Consider the following 21,859-nt stretch of genomic DNA (forward strand, 5'->3'; position numbering starts at 1 on the left):
CTCAAGGCACAATTCCATTAAGCTTAAAATTTAACCCAACCAAATAAAAATGCATTGCCGCCGACTGCAACACACACGTTCATGAGATGTATCATCTTCTGCCCTTTAACACATAAGTCCAGAAAACATGCAATTAAATATTAAAGTACACACGGATCAGCGCTTAACAGCGAAACGTAATGAAGCGGCAGATGCTCTTTACCCCTCCATGCACTAAGCACCTTTGGGGTTCTCAGGTGGGGTGCCTTTGGGAGCCTGAGTCCACAGATCTCAACGTCCCCACGGGAAGGGCCAGAATGGCCTGAGCCCTCGCCAGCGGGGGCAGCCCCAGCCTTCACACGCTCCCTTCCTCCTGGACCAGCAGGAGTCACTCCTCCCTGGAATGTTCCAGCAGCAAGGGTGTGTACCAGGCACCAAGGGCAGATCAGTAATTCCTTTTAACTGAGGCACTTCAAACGGACCCCCACCCAGATCATACCTTCCAACGTATTTTCATTTTGGGCATTCAGTAATTATGAAGAGCAATGATACATTTATGCTTCTGTGGTTAGTTTTGTATCGGTAATTACAATGAGAAAACCTGCTTCTAGATGGGCTTAACAACAGCCTTCTGAGCACAGCAATGTTTTAAACCACAATTTATGTACACGTGTGTCACAAGTGTGAAGAACAATCAGTAAGACTTTCCAGTGTAAAAGCCTGTGACTTTAGAGTAAAACTCCACGAGGGAAAGTGGAACAAACATCCAAGTTCAAGAGGAAAAGAACACGTACGCATTACAACCGTTCACAGTCCGCTGCTCCCGTTTTCTAAAAGGTGACCGTGGTCATCAAATCATTAGTGAATTTCGTATCGGATACTTCCAAGAGCGGTACGATTGCAACTTAAGATGTCTACATTTACAATACTCCAAAAATGTTCTCTTTCTCAGCTATTTAAAATCAGCAATAATGGGGCGCCTGGGTGGCTCAGCAGGTTCAGAGTCCAACTCCTGCCACCGGCTCAGGTCATGATCTCACGGTTCCTGAGTTCGAGCCCCACATCGGGCTCTTTGCTGCCAGAGCTTGGGGCAGAGAACAGAGCCGGCTTGGGATTCTCTCTCCCTCAAAACAGAATTCCAAAAAATTAGCAATAAAGTTCAATGTCAACTCAGAAACGTGCCCGTAGTTTTCATCAAAGTTATTTTACAGGGCATGAACAAAAAACTCCGAAGGTCTCGGCTACGAGGCAACCCAAGGCTGAAAGACCCAGAATTTAGGCAGCCACGTGCTCCCCACACCGCCCCCCCCCCTTGTTACGTCCAGTGAACTCTGGCGAAACAAGTTCATCTCCGGTGTAGAGGTGGCAAAGCCCCTCCCCTCAAAATAACTGGTGGAAAAATATTTCCTTCCCATTTCAAACCAAACATCGTACTCTTCTGGATAAACAGATTTTGCCAGGGCGAGGACTAAATGGTCGGCAGGGAGAAGCGCGCCAGTTTTCTGGCCTGGCAATGACCGAGTGATGGCTCGATTTGTGCGAGTGACCACTGCATCTGGCCGCAGTTCCAACTCCTCTTCAGCAGCGATTTTAGGGGTTTGCTATGCATTCTGTGTTCAAGATCTTCCTTTCCCTACACTGGGAAGAATTCAGTTGCACGTCAATTCAAATGGCCCCAGGATTCAGAGGCAGAACCCCAGGAGAGGCCCTCTGGCAAACTCTAAACACTCGCTCCGCTCCGGGGCAGCCACACCGCAGAATCCCAGGTTAGGAGGTACTTTTAAGGAAAGCGCCCCTCGGGCACTGGTTCAGGAATGCAGTTTTCCTCTCTGCCAGCAAAATCCTTCCACAGGTTTGGGAGGATGAAAACACGGTCGACCTCGACCGAACAATGCTTCCCTCACCTGGGCTTTGGGCCAAGCAGAGGTGGGCGGGCAAGGTAGCCCCGCTGAGTAACTTGAAAAGGCTCTGCAAATCCCTTCGGCTGCAGGGGAGCCACCTCGCCCTCGCGGAGGCACCACCCCTGTGTCTGCCCTCGGGGGCAAGAACCCGGCGCCACGGCCACCTTCACTGGGGGGAGCTCCCTGCGGAGTCTGAGTCTGCCACTGATCGTTGTGTGACCCTGTGACCAGCGTCTGACCCAAGGGTCCAAACTAGCCAAACCGACCTCAGAGCCCTCCTCTCCAACTTCACGGCTGTGTTTCATTTCCCACAATCTCCCTCAAATGCCTGCCCGTCGGCTCCTGTGGGAGTGACATCGGCCCATGCACCGCGGTGGAAGGGCCACTGCGGGAACGCCAAGCTTAAGGCGAACTCGATCTGTGACACGAAAACAGTAAGTGGATTACGCTGTTGCCCTCGAAGTCTGTGGACGTTTTAATCTTCTTAAAATGTCTCCTCTAAAAGTCACTTGCCAAGGAAGGAGGTTCATAAACACCATTAGGCCCCCACTAAATGTTTCCAGTGTTACCGCTACCCCAACGGCAGCGGGTTGAAAATAGCTATTGTGCAGACCGGTGAACTCAGGACTTTTGGCAAGCTTCCTTCTGATTTAGGGCCGGGAAGCTTCCTTCGCGCGCAGTGAAAAGGTCCACAATCCCCCAGTTCGCTCCAAGTGCCTTATTTCACAAAGGCTTAGCATTTGATACCTTTATAAAGGAAAAAAAAAAAGCCACTCCAAGCACATTTTGAAAGTTCCATGTTTAAAAAGATCCTTGTTCATTGATTTTGGTGGGGTAATTAAGCTAATCTAAACAAGGGGTCCTTGTCTGGGCGCCTGTGGGGGAGGTGCACGGGGGCCTGGCCTCCGCCTGCGAGCCCCCCTGCAGACACTGCCTGCCCCCCCCCCCCCCCCCCGGCTCCGGGGGTCCTCTCCCACCCCCTCCTTTCTATATGGCTGCTCCTCATCTGGGAGGCTTTCTCCCTCTGGTCAGATTTCCACTCAGCAAAGCTGAACCGCTCTCATGTTTCCTGGCCTGGAGTCGAGGCGGCCCTCCTGATGGAGTCTCCCTGAGTGCACCTTTGTCAACAGAACTGTGCTGTGATAAAGAAATCTGGGGAACCAGAGGAAACGGCTGTGCAGCAGCACCCTCACCAGGAACACGGCTTCCAGCGCATTCTGGCTCCACAGATTACAGACGGGGCTCTGCCAGGGGTGTTCCCGAGGAGGGCACTGGCAATTTGGGGTTGCCTGCCACCTACGGCGCTCACCAGCCACCCTGACCCTGTGCCAGGCCGCGAGGCTGTTAGTCACGAACCACCCCTAACGGCTACACGGGGCTGGGCTTCGGGGCTGGCAGGGCAAGCAGAAGAAGGCAGAGAGGGCAGAGGGTGCAGACGGGCGATAGGGACGAACGGGCACCACGGCCAGAAAATAACACTACAGCCCGGACCCCGGCGCAGCCGTCCGCTCTTCCCCCCACCGTCCCTCTGACAACACAGATAAAACCAGCCCAACGTCAAGCAACCTAATCGCTGGCCAAAATACCTTCTGGGACTGCCTGCCTCCACTGGGGATGGGGGAGCTGCCGCTGCCGCAGCCCCTCCCCCCTGCAGACCTGCAGGGCGGGATCTCCCGGCCCAGAGAGGGCAGGGCCCCATTCCCAGGCTCCTCCCGCCCCTCCCCAGCTCCCCTCCTCTCCAACAAGCAAAGTTGGAGAACACAGAGAGCCCCAGGATGTTAGAAGCTGCGAGCCACCTTGGAGCTCGAGCTCACCCGGTCCAAGCTCTGCTCTGCTCTCACGAAGGCGACACGGGCCAAGGCCACAGCCCTCGTCTCTGCAAGGGAAGCAGGCAACTCACCGGCCCCAGGAGTGGGTGGGCAGCCTCCCTGGGGGACACCCGGGGCCACTAAAAAGCCACCACTAAATACCTAATATGCATTTCAAATGCATCTCAAAAGATCCATTTCTTTCTTTTACAGCTGCTGCCCACAAAAACAATTAGCCAGAATGGAGCCGAAATTCCCAATTTTTAAGACAACCTATTCCCCACCCCCCTCACCAGGGCGCACTAGAGATCCTGATCAAGTCCGGGTCCTTCCACCCGGGGCCTGCAAAGCTCCAGACTACCAACACTGCCACTCTTGAACTTCAGGCAGATTCTGCAAAATCTCTCCCAAGCCTTAAATAAACTCTTACTCTTTCCTTCAATAGCTAATTCAGACCTAGCTGAAAAGCAAGGAAATTATTCCTAATTTTTTTTTAATTAAATTTTTTTTTCAACGTTTATTTATTTTTGGGACAGAGAGAGACAGAGCATGAACGGGGGAGGGGCAGAGAGAGAGGGAGACACAGAATTGGAAACAGGCTCCAGGCTCTGAGCCATCAGCCCAGAGCCCGACGCGGGGCTCGAACTCACGGACTGCGAGATCGTGACCTGGCTGAAGTCGGACGCTTAACCGACTGCGCCACCCAGGCGCCCCTAGGAAATTATTCCTAATTTTTAAAAGAGGTTAGGGATTACTGTTTCTGATACCAACCATTAGTGACACTACTTAATAAACCAATCCTCCAGCTTTTCATTTTCTTTTTCTTTTTTCCCCCAAGCACAAAACGGAGAGATGACAGATTTCCCCACGCCCTACCTGTCTGTCGATGGCCGGAGGGTGTGAGGCGGTCGTAGCGACGGAAAAGTGCAGGGCACGTACACAGGACACTGGCAAGACCGTTTCCCCAGCGGAAACAGGCTTCGATTCTGACAATCATTTGACCCGACCACAACCGCTTCGGTCACTCACCTTCCAAACCCTCCTCCCTTCCCAGGATCTAGGACTAGGAGACACCCCAATAACCAGGGGCTCCAAGGCCTCTTTTGCTGGAGTCAGCTGAGGTGTCCGATAGGGCTCGGTGGCTCAGTCTGACCCACGGTGCCCCCATTGGAAAAACAAAAAAATCTCACACTCCCCAGGAGATCAAGTGCCCCTTCCACCCCTTCCCACTCCTCCCTAGCAACCGCCCCCTCCGCCCCCCACTTTCTAGAATTATTATGGATAGCTAACCTGGAGGCTGGGCTTTTCCCAAGCCACCATTCCTCCCCGTTTTGATATACGTCCCCTGGAAAAGCCCTCAACTGGAAAGTGCTCCCCAATAACCCAATCAAGAGCAACACACCTTGGGGAGGAATGGGTTAAATTCGAGAGCTCCAGGAGGAGGGGTTGCTGAGGAAAAGGAAAGCGGTGCTGGGATGCGGAGAAATGTGCAGGGCAGGGGCTCTGGACCTGGATGCACAGATGCACCGGCCCCTCTCCTCCAGGGCCAAGCTTGGCCACAGGAAATAAAGGTGTCTTCAAAGGGACAGCCCGGAGGGCATGCACATAAGACAAAACACAGGCGCTGCCCAGGGGACAGCTTGGAGCCGGAGGTTTGGAACACTGGACGGGCGTGCTGGGGGCGCGTGTGTGCTGGGGGGGGGGGGGGGGGGGGGGGGGGAGGAAGGCAGGCTCAGGCAGAGGGGACAGGGGCTAGACTCTCAGAAGTTAGGAAATAGATGTCAGGCCGAGGGGGCAGGACAGGGTCGGGACCAAGGGAGCGAGGCGCGAGGCTCCCTCTGGGTAGAGAAACCGGAGGAAATAGGGGGTGGGGGAATGCTGCGGAGCACGACCCGGGGGGGGGGGGGGCGGGGAACCGAGTACGTGATAAGGTGCGCACCGCGGGCAAGGGGGCCGGGATGCTCCAGGAGGCTTCTGGGACGGGAGCGACCAGAGGCAGGTGCAGCCCGGGGAGAGAAGGGAGGAGGCCGAGAATGGGGCGGGAATCCCGGCGGGAGACGCGCCTGGCCGGGTCGTGGAGGCGAGGGTGAGGGTCCCCTCCCCGGGGACGAGATGCCCGGGCGGGCTGGGAGCCGGACTAGGGGCTCGAGGCCGGGCCGCGCGGAGGTAGGGTGGGGAGGCGGGAAGCGGCAGGTGGCGGCGACCAGGTGCGGGGCCTGGGCGGCGGGCGGGAGAGGCGGCCGCTCACCTGTCTCCTCCGGCCGGGGCCGCTGGGGCGGCGGCGCGGCGGGGCGGCCGGGCCGGGCCGGGCGGAGGCGGCGGGGGCGGGGGCGCGGGGCCCCGGACGCTGGGGGTGCGGCGGCGGCGGCGGGGCCCGGCGGCGGCTGCTCTCGGCCGGCCTGCCGGGCGGGCGGGCGGTCAGACAGCGAGCGACGCGGGCGCGGACGGAGCGCTGCGAAGCTGCGGCCGGCGCGCGGGGACAACGCCGCTTTATCGGGTCGGAAACAGCCGCCGCGCGCCGCTTCCGCTGACGCAGCGCGGGCCTGCGCTCATGACTATGCAGCAGGCGCCGCGGGAGGCCGGGGCGGGGCTAGCTTCACGCGCGCCCATTGGTCGCTATGAGCCCCGCCCACCGTGCCGCCCCGCCCCGCCGCCCCGGGCCCCGCCCTAGACCCCGCCCCTTGCTGCGTCCCACCGCCCGCCTCGTGGGCGGGGCGTCCAGCGCGCCCCCAGCCCCGGCTCCCCCGCGCGGGAGCCCCTGTCCCTCCCCACGCTTACCCCCTGCTTCCTTCTCTCCAGACGCCCTCCTCGCAGTGGAGCCCCCACCAGCCTAGCCTCCTCTCTCCCCCAACTCCTCCGCCCTTTCGGAGCAGGGTGGGCTCCGCCCCCAGGTGCCGCAGAGAGCGCTTTCCTGGCATCGCCCTCCGGGTCTCCCTCCTCAAACCCCCTCCCTCGGCGTGGGCCCTCGCCCGACTCCATCTCCCGCACTCTGCGCCCCCTCTTGGTAGCAAGGCAGGACCCCGGACCCCGAGCCTTTCCCTCACTGCCTGACTCGGGCAGGAGGCGCCGCTCCCGCATCACCCCTCAGGCGGATGGCTACCGTCCCGAGGATGGGGCCGCTGGGAGTCCAGGAGACTAGGTCGGGGGAGGCAGCTTGACAAACAGGTGATACAGCGGGCTGAGGTCAGACAGTCTGTGCTCTCGCCAGGCTCGACTAGTTACTTCATCTCTGGGTGTCCTCATCTGTGAGACAGATCGCAAGACCCGTCTCATGGGGCTGCCGAAGGGATTTGGAAATAAAGGGTGCACCGCGCAGCTTCCAGAGCAGTTAGAATGGGAAAATCTGACAGTGTCAAGTGTTGGTGAGGACGTGGAGCAACTGGAACTCTCTTACACTGCTGGTGGGGGTGCAAAATGATGCCCCGCCTTGGGAGTCTGGATCTTATGCAAGCCTGATGACCTAGCAATTTCCTTCCTAGATGCACGCCCTACGTGATCGCATTTCTGTGCACGGCAGCACTGTTTGTAATAACCAAACATTAGAAGGGACCCAAATGCCTAACCACAGAACAGATACATCAACTGTGTCCTATTCGTGCTGTGGAACGATGATCACACGGCTGTGAATAATCTACAAACACGCGGGACCACGTGAATGACACTCGCAAGTGATTTTGAGGTAAGAAACGCCAGACCTCAAAGCATATAGGATTCCATGTATATAACGTGATAGAGGGACGCCTGGGGGGCTCAGTGAGTTGAGCTTCTGACTCTTGATTTCGGCTGAGGTCATGATCTCACCGTCTGTGGGATCAGGCTCAGAGGTGGGCTCTGTGCAGAAAGCATGGAGCCTGATTATCTGTCTCCCTCTTCCTCTGCCCCTCCCCTGCTCCCTCTCTCTCTCTCTCTTAAAATAAATAAACATTTTTAAAAGATAAAATAAAGTGGTAGAAATGTATATAGAATCCAGACAGTGGTTAACATTAGAGGGAGGGGTGCCAGAGCCAGGAAGGGAAAACGGAGAGAGTGTTTGGGGTGCTAGTAAGATCCATTTCCTGCTCTGGGTGTTGGTTACGTGGGTGTGTATGTAATACTTCGATCAGGGGTTAATAAGATCAGTAGCATGTGCATAAAGAGCCCAAAGTGACCTCTGACACAGAGTGGGTGCCTCATCTACCTCCTCTGTGGGTCTTGTGGCTCCTGTGGCCAGAGGACGGGGGCAGAGGCAATCCCAGATGTGCTGTGACCTTGGACACCTTTCTTAACCTTTCAGCGTGTTCATCTATAGATGAGCCTTCTAACAACACCTAGCTCACAAGTTGTTGTGAGGAGTAGATTCACTTTTTTAAAACACTTGATACAGACAGGCGCCTGGGTGGCTCAGTCAGTTGAGCATCTGACTTCAGCTCAGGTCATGATCTCATGGTTCATGGCTTCGAGCCCCACATTGGGCTCTGTGCTGACGGCACGGAGCCTGCTTGGGATTCTCTCTCTCTCTCTCTCTCTCTCTCTCTCTCTCTGCCACTCCCCTGCTCCCTCTCTCTCTCTCTCTCAAAAATAAATAAACATTAAAAATAATAATAATAAGTAAATACATAAGTAAATAACCTTAAAAAAAAAAAAAGACAAGAAAAAGCTCTTTTCCCCTCTCTCTAGGTGCCTGCACCAAGGAGGGCCGTGTGAGGAGCCCTCCCAGGACCCGACCACGCTGGCACTGTGATCTTGGGTTTCCCAGTATCCAGAACTGTGAGAAGTAAGTGTTGTTGAGCTGCCCAGTCTGTGGTGTTCTTGTTAAGGGAGCCTGAGCCCGTTAAGACAAAGGGTAAGATGTGCCCGTAGCTCGTGGCCCCACCGTCCAGCCGCCCCGTGGCAGCTCCTTGAATGAAGGGCCACCAGCCCTGTGAGGAGAGAAGCCCCGAAGTCAGGAAGACCTGGGCTCTCGCCCGGCTCCAGAGCGTGGCGTGCCTGGGGACTTCCCGCCACAGGCATGCAACCTCAGAAGGGGCTGCACACCTGCTGCATCACTCTGCCATGACCGTCTTTAAAGTCTTCATAATTTCCAATAATTATTCTCCACGATTTCCCTAATTCTCCATAATTTCTCATCCTATGACCTCATTTGTGAGCACACTGGTCTCCTGGGACGCTTGCAGGGAGCCCGGGGCAGGACAACATCTCCATCACTGCACGCGCAACCTTGCCTTCACCGCTCCTGGGGACCCTTGGAGCAGAATTGTGTCCTTCTCATCCACGGACACGCAGAGCCTAAGGACCGATAAAACTGTCACATTGACCATTTCCAGAGATTTGCCAGGAATGGCCTCCTCCAGGAAGCCCTCTCGGATGTCCTGCCTTACAGGAGCGAGTGGCTCCCTCTCATGAGCTCTGAGGCACCCTGCCCCTTCACAAACCATTCCCGACTGTAATTGGGCACGTCTGTCTCTCTAGGTAGCCTGCAAGCCCTGTCCAAGCAGCTCGTACCAGGCCAGGTTCATTGTTGCATTCCAGAGGCTGCCTGCAGTGGGGCAATGGGGCTGCAGACATGTTTGCATGTAGAGGGGGACAAAGAGAGAGAAAAGGAACTTCCTAAAGAGGACCCATGGAGAGACTCTGGGGGGTCCACAGACTCCTGAAATGACGTGAGCCGGCCTGGACCAGGCACCCCACGTGCTCCCTATAACCCCATGCCTACAGGGGTCCCATGCCTACGGGGGTCAAGAGCTCTCCTCTTTGTCTTGTGACCCCACCAGGTTCAGGACACCTACAGGAGGCATGAGACCCCTGCAACTTTTAGCACCCCCTGACCCTGGTGCTGGGAGGCAGAGAGGATAGGAGAGCTGGCTTGGGAAGGGCAGGATTTGGGGCAGGTCAGGGTTGGAAAAATGGAGGGGCCATCAGCAGACAGGCTTGCGGGGGGGTGGGGGGTGGTCACAGGGCCTGGGTTTGAACTTTGACCTCACTGTAAGTCACTCTCAGTCCGTGAAATGGAATGGACCTCACCTGGAGAGGGTGACAGTCATGAGTCCAGACATGCAGCCAGCTGCCTGCTTAAGCTGAAACCCTGGCCCTGCCACTGACCAGCCCTCTGACCTTCCGCAGGTCACATCAGCTCACTGGACCTGGGTATCCTTAGCTTCCAGAAGGGCAGAGTGTTAGCCCCTCACAGTGCTGTTACAAGAAATGGATGCTTTCACCTCGACAAGCGAGCACCGTCTAAATGGCTGATGAGCAGTAATTTTCAACTTCCCAGGGCTGGAGAGGGAAGGGAGGAGGTATGTGGGGGACTTGGTCACCTGAGACCACTCAGGTCTCACCGCGATGACAAACAACCACCCAGCTCATAACTGAGGGCCTGCTGTGTGCCAGGCCCCTTCCAACCTGCCGGGTCCCTTCAGAAATCGGGCTTGAGCCCTCAACTGAGGCTGCCCTCTGTATACTGTGGATGGGGCCAGTGGAGCCTGAGGAAGGGAAGAGAGCATAGAAGCCAATGTCCCAACTGTCCCCCAGTGTCCCTCAGCGGATGCCTCCTCTGATCATTTGTAAAGCTCTCCTTTGTTTTTAAGCAATAACACTTGCTAAGATGAACTCTTCAGCAAGACCCCGGTATTTCAATTAGTATGCTCAGTTATCACCACGTATTCTGAGCACCTGCTCCGGGCCAGACCTGACTGCATGTGCTCTCTGGGTGCCAACTTCCTGGTGAACCTGGGTGTCGTGGAGAGAGCAGAGAGCATGGGGCAGAGTTCCAGCTCTGCCCCTTCCCACTGTGTGACCCTGGAGGACGTGCCTCATCTCTATGAGCCCCGAGGCAAAATGGGGAGGATGCCCCCCCCCCCCCCCGCAGAGCATGGGGTGCAGACTTCCCACGAGGCAGGGGAAGTGGGTCCCAGATGTTGGGGCAAGCCCCCGCCTCCCAAATTGCCATGGTGGAACGGGAGGCCTGAGGGACAATGCCTGCCCAGGTGTCAAAGCAGTGAGTGGCCTTCAGAGTAGCGTCAGCCCCAGGAGGGGCAAATCTCTGGCAGGACCTCCAGGTGCTGGAACTGGCAAGACAGTGGCAGGCTCCCTGGGGCATAGATGTTCCCTGGGGTCATGTGGCATCTCGGGGGGGATCTGTGGCTACCCAAAGGGGTCATATGGCACCCCTGAATCAATAAGGTACCTAGAGTCATATTGCTACTGGAGTTCATACAGCTATCCGGGTCATACAGACACTCAAGGTCATATATCTTCCCAGGGTCATACAGCCACGTGGAGTCATACAGCTTCCTGGGGTCATATGCCTATCCGGGGTCATACAGCTTTCCAAGGTTGTATCGCTTCTTGGGGTCATATTGTTCCCCGGACTCATATAGCCCCCTGGTCACATGGCTGCCCAGGGCCATACAGCTCACCAGGGTCATATGGCTTCCTAAGGTCATAGCGCTTCTTGGGGTGATACAATGGCCAGGAATCATATGGCTACCTGGCCATAGGGTGCCCCAGGGTCATGTGCCCACTTTGGCTCATACAACTACCAGGGTCATATGGACACTTGGGACCACAGTGTGTCTTCAGAAGAGATTCAGGCTTCTTCTAGACCATTCTTCTGCCTCTGGGTCCTGGGTGAGCCCCACCCCTTCCCAGCCTTAGTTTCCTTATCTGTGAGGTGGACAGAACCCACACGGGCCCATGGGCCGTGCTCAGTAAGTGGCTGTGATACTGGAGAACCAGCTGTGCCCGCCCCCCCCCCCCCGCCCCGCGTAGCACGTATTACCTTCCTAGCCTGAGCAGACCTGGAGGGTTTCCAGAAGAGACTGGGGCAGCTTTCCGCCCAGCCTGGGAGGGGCAGATGCTAGAAAATGCCTGTTGGGGACCGGATGAGTGCGGTCGGGGCTGAGAAAGGCCTCATGTGGGGAAGATGAACTGTAGAGGGTGTCAGATTCCCCTCCGGGGTTGGGAGAAGCGGGCACACGTTAAGTCTTGGCACTATGCCTTTCTCCACGGTTGTCTTCTATTCTGCAATTAAATTGTAGAGTAAATAAATAGAACAGTAAAATAAGACACGGACTTCAGCCAGGCTGGAGGGTCTCAGAGGCCCGGCTGCGGAAGGCGGCCTCTGTCCTGAGGGTGAGGGAGCCTGGGGAGGTCTTGAAGCAGCTGGATGGGACGGCCCAGTGGGGAGGTGGCTGTCCTATGCAGTGAGACGGTGAGGGCGGGGCTGGGCAGGGGCAGGAGAGGAGGGCCCAGGAAACAGGACTGGCCCTGGGGACAGGTGCCGGCCATCTGAAATCCCTAAAGTCCGTGTGGGTCCTTTTTTCTCCAGGGCCAGTGCCTCATCACCCCTCCCAGCCCCCACTGAGCCTTGGAATGAATGTCTGCTTTCCTCTCTCCCCTTCTCCCTCAGGGTTTTGTGCTTCTTAAAAAGAGGGCACTGCCTACCCCCAAAGGAATTCGTTGCTGAGGCTGGCTCTTGAGACACCGTGGCCCAGGAGGAAATTTACTTGGGGATGGTGGAGGCCTGAGAACAGGCAGACCCACGCTCACGTGCACACACACACACACACACACACACACCCCATGGCTGGAACACCCACCTTTCAGTGTCTTCTTGGCCTGGGCCTGAGGAATGACTGGTGACCAGGGCCTCCTCCTGGTCCCCGCGGGTCCTACAGGTGCTGGAGAACGGGGCACCAGTGCCGACAGGCCTTCTTTACTGGGGGGCCTAGGAGTCCCGGGGTGGAGAGGAGCTGGGTGTCAGCACACCTGGGTTCAAGTGCCGGCTCACCCCTTCCTTGCAGGCTGCACACGGGGCCCCACCTGGGGGGCTCAGAAGGCCCCCGCGTTCGGTTTCATGCTCCACCATGGCTGTTTTGCCACTAACAGCTTGCGAACAAGGGACCCAATTTTTCATTTTACACCAGGTCTCAAAATTGTGTAGCTGGTCCTGGCTGTGAACAAGTCTCTTTGCTCCTCCATGCCTTAGTTTCCTCAGCTGCAAAATGAGTGCATGAGTTCTCGGTGGCCACGTGGTTGATTCAGTTGAGCGTCCCAGTCTTATTTCAGCTCAGGTCATGATCCCAGGGGTGTGGGATGGAGCCCCGTGTGGGGCTCCGAGCGGAGCACAGAGCCTGCTTGAGATTTTTTTCTCTCTCTTCCTCTGTCTCTCTCCCCCACCCCCCTCCTCTCAAAAAAAAAGACAAAAATGTTGGCAGAGGGCACCTCGCGGGTTCAGTCCGTGGAGCACGTGACTCTTGATCTCGGGGTTGTGAGTTCAAGTCCCATGTTGGGTGTAGAGACTACTTTTAAAAAATCGTTTAAAAAAATGGGTGCATGAGTTCAGTGCTAATGCTTGTCTGGTTGACTCAAGAGCCTGGGGCCGGGCACACAAAGGACAGAACACCAGCTAAGCCCCGCCCAGTCAGGGCCACCTTACTCCCACGGCACTCTGTGCGCTTCTGCTAGAAGAGGAAACCAAGGCACCGAGAAGCAAGGTGGCGGGCCTGATGTCATACAGCAGGTAAGTAACCCCGGCTGTCTGGTTCTGCATTCTTGTGCCCTCTGCCCAAGGTCAAGGGCTTGCAAGGAACTCCCAGGCCATCAGAGTTGGGGGGCGGGGGGGGGGGGAGAGCTATAGCATCTGCTCTGCATCTCCAGTCCACTTGCCAGGACAGTGAGGGAGGAGGGCCAGGCTCCCTTCAGCCCAGCCGGGAACCAAATGACCAGGGTGACCTGATGAGAGGGCAGGGAGCCAGCTGCACTGGCAGGTGGCAGGGTGGGGCGTCTAGCAGGACTTCTCAGAATGAAGGGTGAAGGCAGGTGATGCGTGGGGCCACCCCACCCAGGCCCCAAGGCACAGGCCCCACCTGCTGACATCAATAAGGGCAGGGTGGGCCTCTGGAGTGGCTCCAGCCCCGAGGCAGCCCTCATCCAGACCTCCATCTTAGGAGCTGGCACCCCGCTTGGATGGCACCCCCCTCAACCCTCTGGGTTGGCTCTGTCTTGCCCTGCCTTTGCTCACACTGTTCCTCTTGCCAGCAGTGCCATTTTTGCTCCTTGGGTCTGCCTGTCCCAGGGGCACCTCCTCCAGGAAGCCCTCCCAGACCACACAAGCGTATAGTCATTCCTGCCTTCCCCAGCACACACCAAAAATAAAGCTGGGCTTTGACACACCATTTACAGAGCCGTCTACGCTTTACAAGGTATTTTTCTGTCCATGGCCTCACCGGACCTCATAGGAACCCTCTGGGGTCAGATGATTTTTGTCCTTATTTTGCAGATGGGGACCCAAGAGACAAGGGAAGGATGTGAGTTCACACGGGGGTGCGGTCGCACCAGTGGCTAACACTGAGACCTTCCTGGGTGCCAAGGGCTGCCATATGTTTCCATTCATTCGTTTATTGCCTCCGTAACCACTGACGGTGCATGTCCCCTGTGCCAGCCACGGTCACAGATGCTGTGCAAAGCAGCAACAGAGAAGACGGACAAACACAGTCCCTTCTCCGGCAGGCTGCGTCCCCGTGGGAAGACGGACCGCGAACAAGTGATACACGGTAAGTCAGGTGTGGTAAGTTAGGGGGTAACAGATTCTGTGCAGAAGCAGCAAGTGGGGAGAAGTGCGGGGCGGGGGCGGGGGACAAGGTGGGGTGTCAGGCAAGATCACTTGTGAAGGGGACTTGGGAAAACCTGAAGGAGGGGAGGGGACAGCCCCAAGGATGTCCACCCTGGAAGCCCGTCTGGTCTCCCGCTGGGGGCTGGGCGTCGCCCCTCCCTCCACATCCTCGTCACTCAGCTCTCCCTGGCCTGCCTGCTGGGCCCTCACCCTAGCCCCGGCCACCAATCCTGCAACCCTCTCAGCCACTCAGGATGGTCTCTGCCCTGCCGCATTGGTCCCTGGGGCCCTTGTTCCCTGGGCTGAGCCTGGCACACGTCCACACCCAGCCAGTGCAGGAAGGAACCGTGAATGAGAGAATGTATAGGCAGGCCGTAGGCCCTGGCCCTGCTCACAGACGCCCCTTTCTTGGGGTGCAGTGGTCGGGTGCATTAGAGGATGTCACCCCCCCCCCCAGGCCATGCAGGGAACAGCATGCCCTTTAGAAATGAACTGAGGGGCACCTGGGTGGCTCAGTCGGTTAAGCGTCTGACTCTCGGTTTCGGATCAGGTCAGGATTTCTTGACCCATGAGATAGAGCCCCGTGTAGGGCTCTGCGCTGACAGCACTGGAGCCTGCTTGGGATTTTCTCTCGCTCTCTCTTGGGCCCTCCCCTACACACACTCACCCTCTCTCAAAATAAATAAATCAACTAAAAGGAAGAAAGAAATGAACTGAAACGGGCCGCATCCTGGTTGTGCCGCCCTCCTGGTCATTCACACACCCTGTGCGTGCATTCGTGCGGTCTTTCGTTCAGCAGAGAGTACGGAGTATCTTCTAGGTGCCAGGGTCTCACTCAGTGTGTGTGATGCAAACATATGAAGTCCTCACTCTCAAGGGGCTTATATTCTGGTGGGGAGACACGGCAACCAATCGCAGTCCCTGGTTGTAAACACTATCCAGAAAACGCCGAGGAAGGGGCGGGGGGGGGGGGTTGGGTGCTGCCACCCACAGTGAGCCGCAGGGAGCCCCCAAGTGGGTATGGGAGTGAGGGGGGTCTGGGGAGAGGGGGACACGTGGAACTTTGCAGGGTGCAGAGCAGGGGGACTACGGGGTGCTTCTATGAGGGTGCAGGGGGAGCGGGCGGTGGCAGTGAGTGGAACTGAGGCTGTGTTCTGGATAAACACCGAGCCACAGGACTGACTGCCGGAGGGGCCTCGGGATGTGGGAGCAGAGTCGTTACTAGCCTCAGTTTTCTCACCTGTAAAATGGGGTGCTGGCACCTCGCCGCCCGGCCTCTGGTGAGAAGCCCAGGAAGGTGTGGGAGGGGAGCCAGCCTTCATTCATCCAGTGAAGCCTTGCTGGGGCTCAGTCAATACCGGGCACCGGTCCAGGCTTGGGGAATACGTCACGCAATAGGTGCTTCATAAACGGTGGCTTTAAAAGAAAGGAAAAAAAAGTGGGAGGGAGCAAATACTGAGCCCAAAAGCAAGGAATTGGGGCCATCGAGATTGGGCAGAGGCAGGTTTTGATTTGAATCGAGGTGTCAGGTGGCTGCCCGTGGCAGGGTAGGTGTGGTCTGACCTTGAGGTGGGAGAGCCCAGAGAAGTTGCTGGGGGTAACTGGGGTCCAGAGCCAAGAACGGCAGGCCGCAGAGAGGGCTGACCCCATTTCCCGACGCAGTGGTGCCAGGAGGCCCGTTTTCCGTGGTGTTTACTGACTCCTCCGGCTCCAAGGAGCTCTGGGTGTTTGGGCCGTGTTCCCAGGGTCATCCCCCCAACGGCGGGCTGGAGGGAGGGAGGGAGCAGTGGGGGTGGCTGGGCCAGCCGGGAAGGGTGGAGGCAGCTGGTGAGGTGGCCGAGAAATGGATGGCTCCGCCCTTCCCTAATCTGTAGTCCTGGGAAGCCACTCCCAGGCCCACCTCTGATTTGGGTTCAGAGCTGGGGGCCAGAGTGGCACTGAGCTGACACCGCTTTCTTCAGGCTGCCTGGTGAGGCAGGCGTGGAACAGATGGATGTAAAGTGGTCATGACTAGTAAATGGGGTCAGGGTTCAGTCAGTAAAGCTAGAGCCAGTGATAAGTTGAGGGCAGAATCGGGGCTTAATGTATAACCAGGGTCAGGATTCAATGTCTGACCAAGCCCGTATCTCCAAATGTGAATAAGGATTAGGGCTCAGTATGCGGCTAGGATCAGGGCTCCGTGTGTGATCAGGATCAGAGCTCAGAGCGTGACCGGGATTGGGGCTCAGCATACGACCAGAGTTAGGGTCCACTTCAGGGCCCAGTGTGTGATCAGGATCAGGGCTCAGTATGTGACTATGATCGGGGCTCATAGTGTAAACAGGAAGAAGACTCAGAGTGTGATCGAGTCAGCATCGGTGTGTGACCGGGATCAGGGCTCCGTGTGTGACCAAGACTATGGCTCAGTATGGAATTAGGATCAGGATTCTGTGTGTGATCAAGGTCACGACCCAGCTTGTGACAAGGGTCAAGCCTCACTCCACCAGCAAGATCAGAGTTCATCCTGGGACTGGGCTCAAAGTTGAGTGTGTCACTGGGATTCAGAGTTCAGCAGGGATCAGGGGTCAGTGTGTGGGTGGGATCAGGGCTCAGCGTGGCGCTGGGGCCCACAAGGCTGTTGCGGCAGCTGTAAGCCCTCGGTGAGCTCAGGGCTGCTGGGTCCCTTTTCTCTGCAGTTTAGCCCCATTCATTCATCTTTTTCTCTTTCATTGAAGAATCATGTACGCTGGGGGCGCCGGGCGGCTCAGTCGGTTAAGCAAGGGAATCTGGTTGCCAAGGTGAGCGCTTGGCCAGTAGGCGGTGGACAAACAGGGCTCAGTTATCAGAAAGCACCTTTCACGCTGGGCGCATTGGGACCCGGAGCTACATTTGCGGGTTCCCAGCGGGTGGCAGAGTGATTGCTCTGGGGAGCACTCCCGGCCTCAGAGGCCACCCGGCTTGGGGGGATCGGAATGCAGCAACAATGGGAAGGAATGAGGCTGCCTGGGGTGGCTGATGGGAAGGGTACAGACAGCCTGCGGGAGACCACGGGGAGACCACGGGCAGCGAGGGACGGGCAGCGGGGGCCTGAGACACGGGCAGAACTGAGAGGCAGGGCTCCCGGCCGGGCGTCGTCTCTCACTCCACCGACCCACTGGTCAAGGCCCTGCAGCCTCCAGCACCTCCCCCGCCTCGAGCTTGCAGGCCCTGGCCCTGGAGACCCTCTGCTAGGCCATCTGTGCGGGGGAATGCAGGACAAGGTCCCTTGCCTGCTGGGTCCAGGCCTCCCACTGGCCCCAGACCTCAGCCGTGATATTGGTCTAACCCAGTTCACACCCACCTTCACAGAGCCGCAGAGTCACCTTTCTGAAGCACAGTGGGACCAGGTCCTGTCCTGCTTAGCACCCTTCCACTCTCCTGCTCCTGGTCCCTGGACCAGAGCTCTCCCACAGCCTGCCTCATGTGACCCCTGTCTTACCTGAGGGCAGCCGCGGTGAGGCAGGGCTCGGGGAGTGACAGTCAGGCTGTCGGAGGGACAGGAGCTACATCCCAGACTCCTACCAAAGGGGAGGGACAGCTCTGAGGCCCAAAAGCAGGGAGGGCTGGGGGTGTAGGCACCTGCGGGGGCGGCGGTGGGCTCAAAGGAGGAGGCCTGAGCCTGCAAACAGGGCAGGGATGCTGAGGGTTCAGGCAGGGTTGGGGGTACTTCGGGCCAGGGCTACACAACTACAATCCTCATTCAATCCTCAAAAAGCCCATTTTGTTGGACCAGGTGACTATTTTTCCCTTTGTTCAGATGAGGAAACTGAGGCCCAGAGCAGTTAAGTGATGCCTCCAAAGTCACCCAGCCATTGGTGGATCTGGGCTGGTCTCTAGACCAGCTGGCCCTAGGGCTGGAGCTTCGAGGCCCAAGAGCTGTCAGGACGGTCAAGAAGGGAGCCTAATGCTGTGCAAGGGCCAGGGTGGGGGTGTACCCACTCAGTGGGGACTGGGCAACTGGGGGTGGGGGGAGGCTAGCTGGTCCTGCCCCAGCACTCTCTCAGGCCCGCAGACGGCCTCACTTGCTGCCTTCACTCCTGCTTGGGCACCCCACACTGGTATGACCTGTCACTCCCCCAGACACGGTGTTACCTGAGCCTGAACTAACTACAGCTGGTGTTTATTGAGCATTTACTCTGTGCTAAACACGTTTCGTCCCTCGCTTATCACCCTGCAATCTGAGAGTCACATTCTGATCTCCACTGACTGATGCAGAACTAAGACTGAGAGCTGTGCAGTGGCCTGGCCTCCCTGACCCCTCTGTTCATTGCCCCCGGCTGTCCTCAGGGCCAGGAATAAGGTTACCACCTCCTGCAGGGGTGGGGCTCTGGGGTGGAAGGAGGCCCACCCAGTTCCCGCCCAACCTGCTGGGTTGGTTTGGCCCAGCTGGAGCCCCACACCCCACGCCTGGGGAGCCCGCCTGCGCCCACTCCCCTGGCTCTCTCCTAGAGCAGGGATTTCAGAGTCTGCCGCGGCCACGGTGGGTGCGGAGCCTTGGGACACCCTCCTCAGTCTCCAGAGGGCACCGGCTTCCAGAAGCTGGGCGAGGCCTCAAGCCTGCCAGCCTTATGGGTGAGCGCAGGTGTTCAGTGACAGGGGCCCAGGGCCCGCACAGCCCCTGAGACAGGCGTGTGACAGGGAGCCCTACTTGGGATCGTGTCGCTGGTCAGGACCTTGGTTTAGACAACAAGCACCTCGAAGAAGTCCAGAGGACACTGTGGGGTAATGGCTCTGCGGGCCAGCCTGCCACCTGGCCCTAGTGAGGCTCAGCTCCCGAGGTCTGGGGTTGGGGGGGCAGAGGGCGTGGGCTGAAATCAGACACAGACATGCGCTCAAGTCTCGCCCACCCTCTGCTAGCCGCGAAGTCAGACAGCCTGCTTCTCCTCTCCGTGCCTCGGTTTCCCCACCGTCATGGCACCTGGCGCTCACACAGGTGGTTGGTAACATCCAATCCTCAGGGCCATCCAGAGAGCCTTGAGGTTTGTCAAGTGGGGGACCCCCGAGGCACGAGAGGGGGATCCCTGCTCACACGCACACGCCCTGCCCTCAGCCCCGCGGGTAAACACGCTCACACGTGCATGCACGAGCATGTGCGCACCCACACGCCATCCGCAGCCACCGTGCACGCTCACCTACACGTGCTCACGGATCCAGCCCGGACGCCACGCCCCTCTGGGAGCGCCTGCACGCCTCCCACCGCACGCAGGGCGCGCACGCCTGTCCTCTCCCTCGCTCCCACGCGCAGGCTCTCAGGCCTTCCACGCCCGAGTCCCCAGGTGCACCTCAGAGCTGGGACAGCCGTCTGCTTTGCTCAGCTTTTTGTCCTCTGCTTTCTCGGATGCCTGCTCCTGGACCCGATGTCCCCTGAGAGGGGGCTGTGGGCCCGAGGGTTTATGCGGCGTCAGAGGAAAAGGAGCTGGCGGGGGAGGGGGGGGGCGTCCTTCCTGCCGCCCCACCTGGGCCGCAGTGGGGGTCCCCACAAGCTGAGGCTACTTCCCACCCATTCTCCCCCCGTGAACCCGCAGAGTGCCCGCTGGCGGGCTGACGTTCCCTTTGCCTGCACCTAGCGCCCCGTGGACCCCTGGGGCCAGCAGCAGCCCTGGGGGAGTCCTCAGGGGCCCCTCCTTTCGGGGTGCCAGCCTGCTCCTCTGCAGAGGGCACCCAGCCACGTGCCTCTTTTGCCACCTGGACTCCTGGCTCTCATGCTCGCCGCTGTGTGCCGTCGGCTCCCACCCCCCTGGCCACAGGACTCGAGGGAGAGTGGACAAGCTTGTTTGCATGAAATGCCTTCACCGAAGGAAGATGATGATGGAGACCAGGGATGAGACCCAGACCCTTCATCCCCCCCCCTCCCCCGCCGAGACATGAGCTGCTTCCAGAAGCTTCTCAGACTCCCTGAGGCTGATGGGAAAATTTGAGCGTTCTGCCCGGGGCCCTGCAGCCCACTCTCAGAGCCGCAGTGCAGGGTTTCCCTCCTGGCTCCTGGGGGCAGGTCGGGGTCTTGTGGAGCACGTGGCGGGCCCACACTGCTGCACTCAGAAGAAAAGCCCGGAGGAGATGACCGTGAGTGGTGTGTGAGCCTGGCGGGAAGGAAGGGCCGCTCTCTATTAATGGGCAAGACGAGGAAAAGCGTTCCAGCAGAAGGAACAGCAGGTGCAAAATGACAGAGGCCTGGAGGTGTGCTGGAGGCCAGGCAGCCCCCTGGGAGGGCTGGAGCCCGAGTGGGGGGCCGTGCAGTGGGCACTCTGAGGGTGCCCAGAGAAGGGCTGCCTTCCAGGCTCAGCCGCACACCCCCCCCCCCCCCAGGTGTCATACATGCTCAGGCTAAACCAAGACACAAGCTCCTTGCCACCACCCGAGGCAAAGAACAGTATTTCTGAGCAGCTGGAGATATGCGTGCCCGGAGAGCTCCCTAGAGAGGCTTCCCTGGGGGAGGGGACTCAGCAGCTGCCCCCTCCCCCGCTTCCCCGCCGAGATTCTAGAGAGTCAAGCGGAGGTCAGCAGGGCAGAGACTGCCGCCCACAGTGGGCACAAAGCTCTGGGTGTCCTGATTGCGGACTTTCTGGTTCCCAGTGCTCCATGGAGCGAACTCAGCCCTCATCACAGACCATTTTCCGGATGGGCACACTGAGGGGCCCCGGGGCCGGCTTGGGTCACAGCTGGGGGTGGGGGGGGAAGAGCATCCTGGCCCCAGGGCGGGGTGGTCGGGGAGGACGGTGGGCAGCTCCGTGGGCAGTGTGGGGCCTGCACACGTCTGTGGGAACTGCCTTCTGGGACCCGAACCTCCCTGAGCGCCTCCAGCCAATTAGCCGAGGAGACTGTCACAAGGGCCCAGGTTTTGAAACTGGACTGTGACAACCGCCCTGGTGAACTTGATTCACCCACAGCCCGGGATACGCCTTCTCCGGAGCCCAGAGCCTCCCTCCCTGCGGGTGACCCCACAGCCCCTCTTGCCCCGGCGGGGTCCTGCCCACCTCTTAACCACCTTGGGCCCCCTCAGGCTGTGAGTCTTTCCTTCTGGGGAGGTCACGGGCTGAACTGTACCTCCATCCCCCAAGTCATATGCTGAAGTCAGTCCCCAAGACCTCAGAAAGGGGCCTTACTTGGAGACGGCGCCTTTATGGAGGTGATGCTGTTAAAGCGAGGTCATCGGGTGGGCACTGATGCATCATGATCGGTGTCCTCATAAGATGGGCAATTTGGACCCAGGTCCACAGGGAGAACGCCGTATGAACACAAGGACGGCTCTGTCTACCGGCCAAGGAGAGGGGCCTGGAACAGATTCGCCCTCACGGCCCTCAGAAAGAGCCAGCCCCAGGGTACCTGGCTGGCTCAGTCGATAGAGCATGTGACTCTTGATCGCGGGGTTATGGGTTCAAGCCCATGTTGGGTATAGACATCACTCAAAAATTAAATCTTAGGGGCGCCTGGGTGGCTCAGTGGGTTGGGTGTCTGACTCTCGATCTTGGCTCAGGTTTGTGGGATCGAGCTCCAAGTTGGGTTCTGTGCTGACAGCGTGGAACCTGCTCAGTATTCTCTCTCTCTGCCCCTCCCCGCTCACT

The 21,859-nt window shown here is 58.3% G+C and overlaps 1 protein-coding gene across 1 annotated transcript in view; it reads right to left on the reverse strand.

The window, feature by feature from the left end:
* Positions 1-5,986, reverse strand: part of SLC45A4 (solute carrier family 45 member 4) — an 81,249-nt gene extending 75,263 nt beyond the window's left edge. Inside the window, exon 1 of the mRNA XM_043601884.1 lies at positions 5,937-5,986. The gene's annotated coding sequence lies outside the window, so the exon portion shown is untranslated. The remainder of the gene's footprint in view (positions 1-5,936) is intronic.
* Positions 5,987-21,859: the final 15,873 nt, after the last annotated feature.

The sequence above is a fragment of the Prionailurus bengalensis genome, chromosome F2 (assembly GCF_016509475.1).
Source record: "Prionailurus bengalensis isolate Pbe53 chromosome F2, Fcat_Pben_1.1_paternal_pri, whole genome shotgun sequence".
Classification (NCBI taxonomy): domain Eukaryota; kingdom Metazoa; phylum Chordata; class Mammalia; order Carnivora; family Felidae; genus Prionailurus; species Prionailurus bengalensis.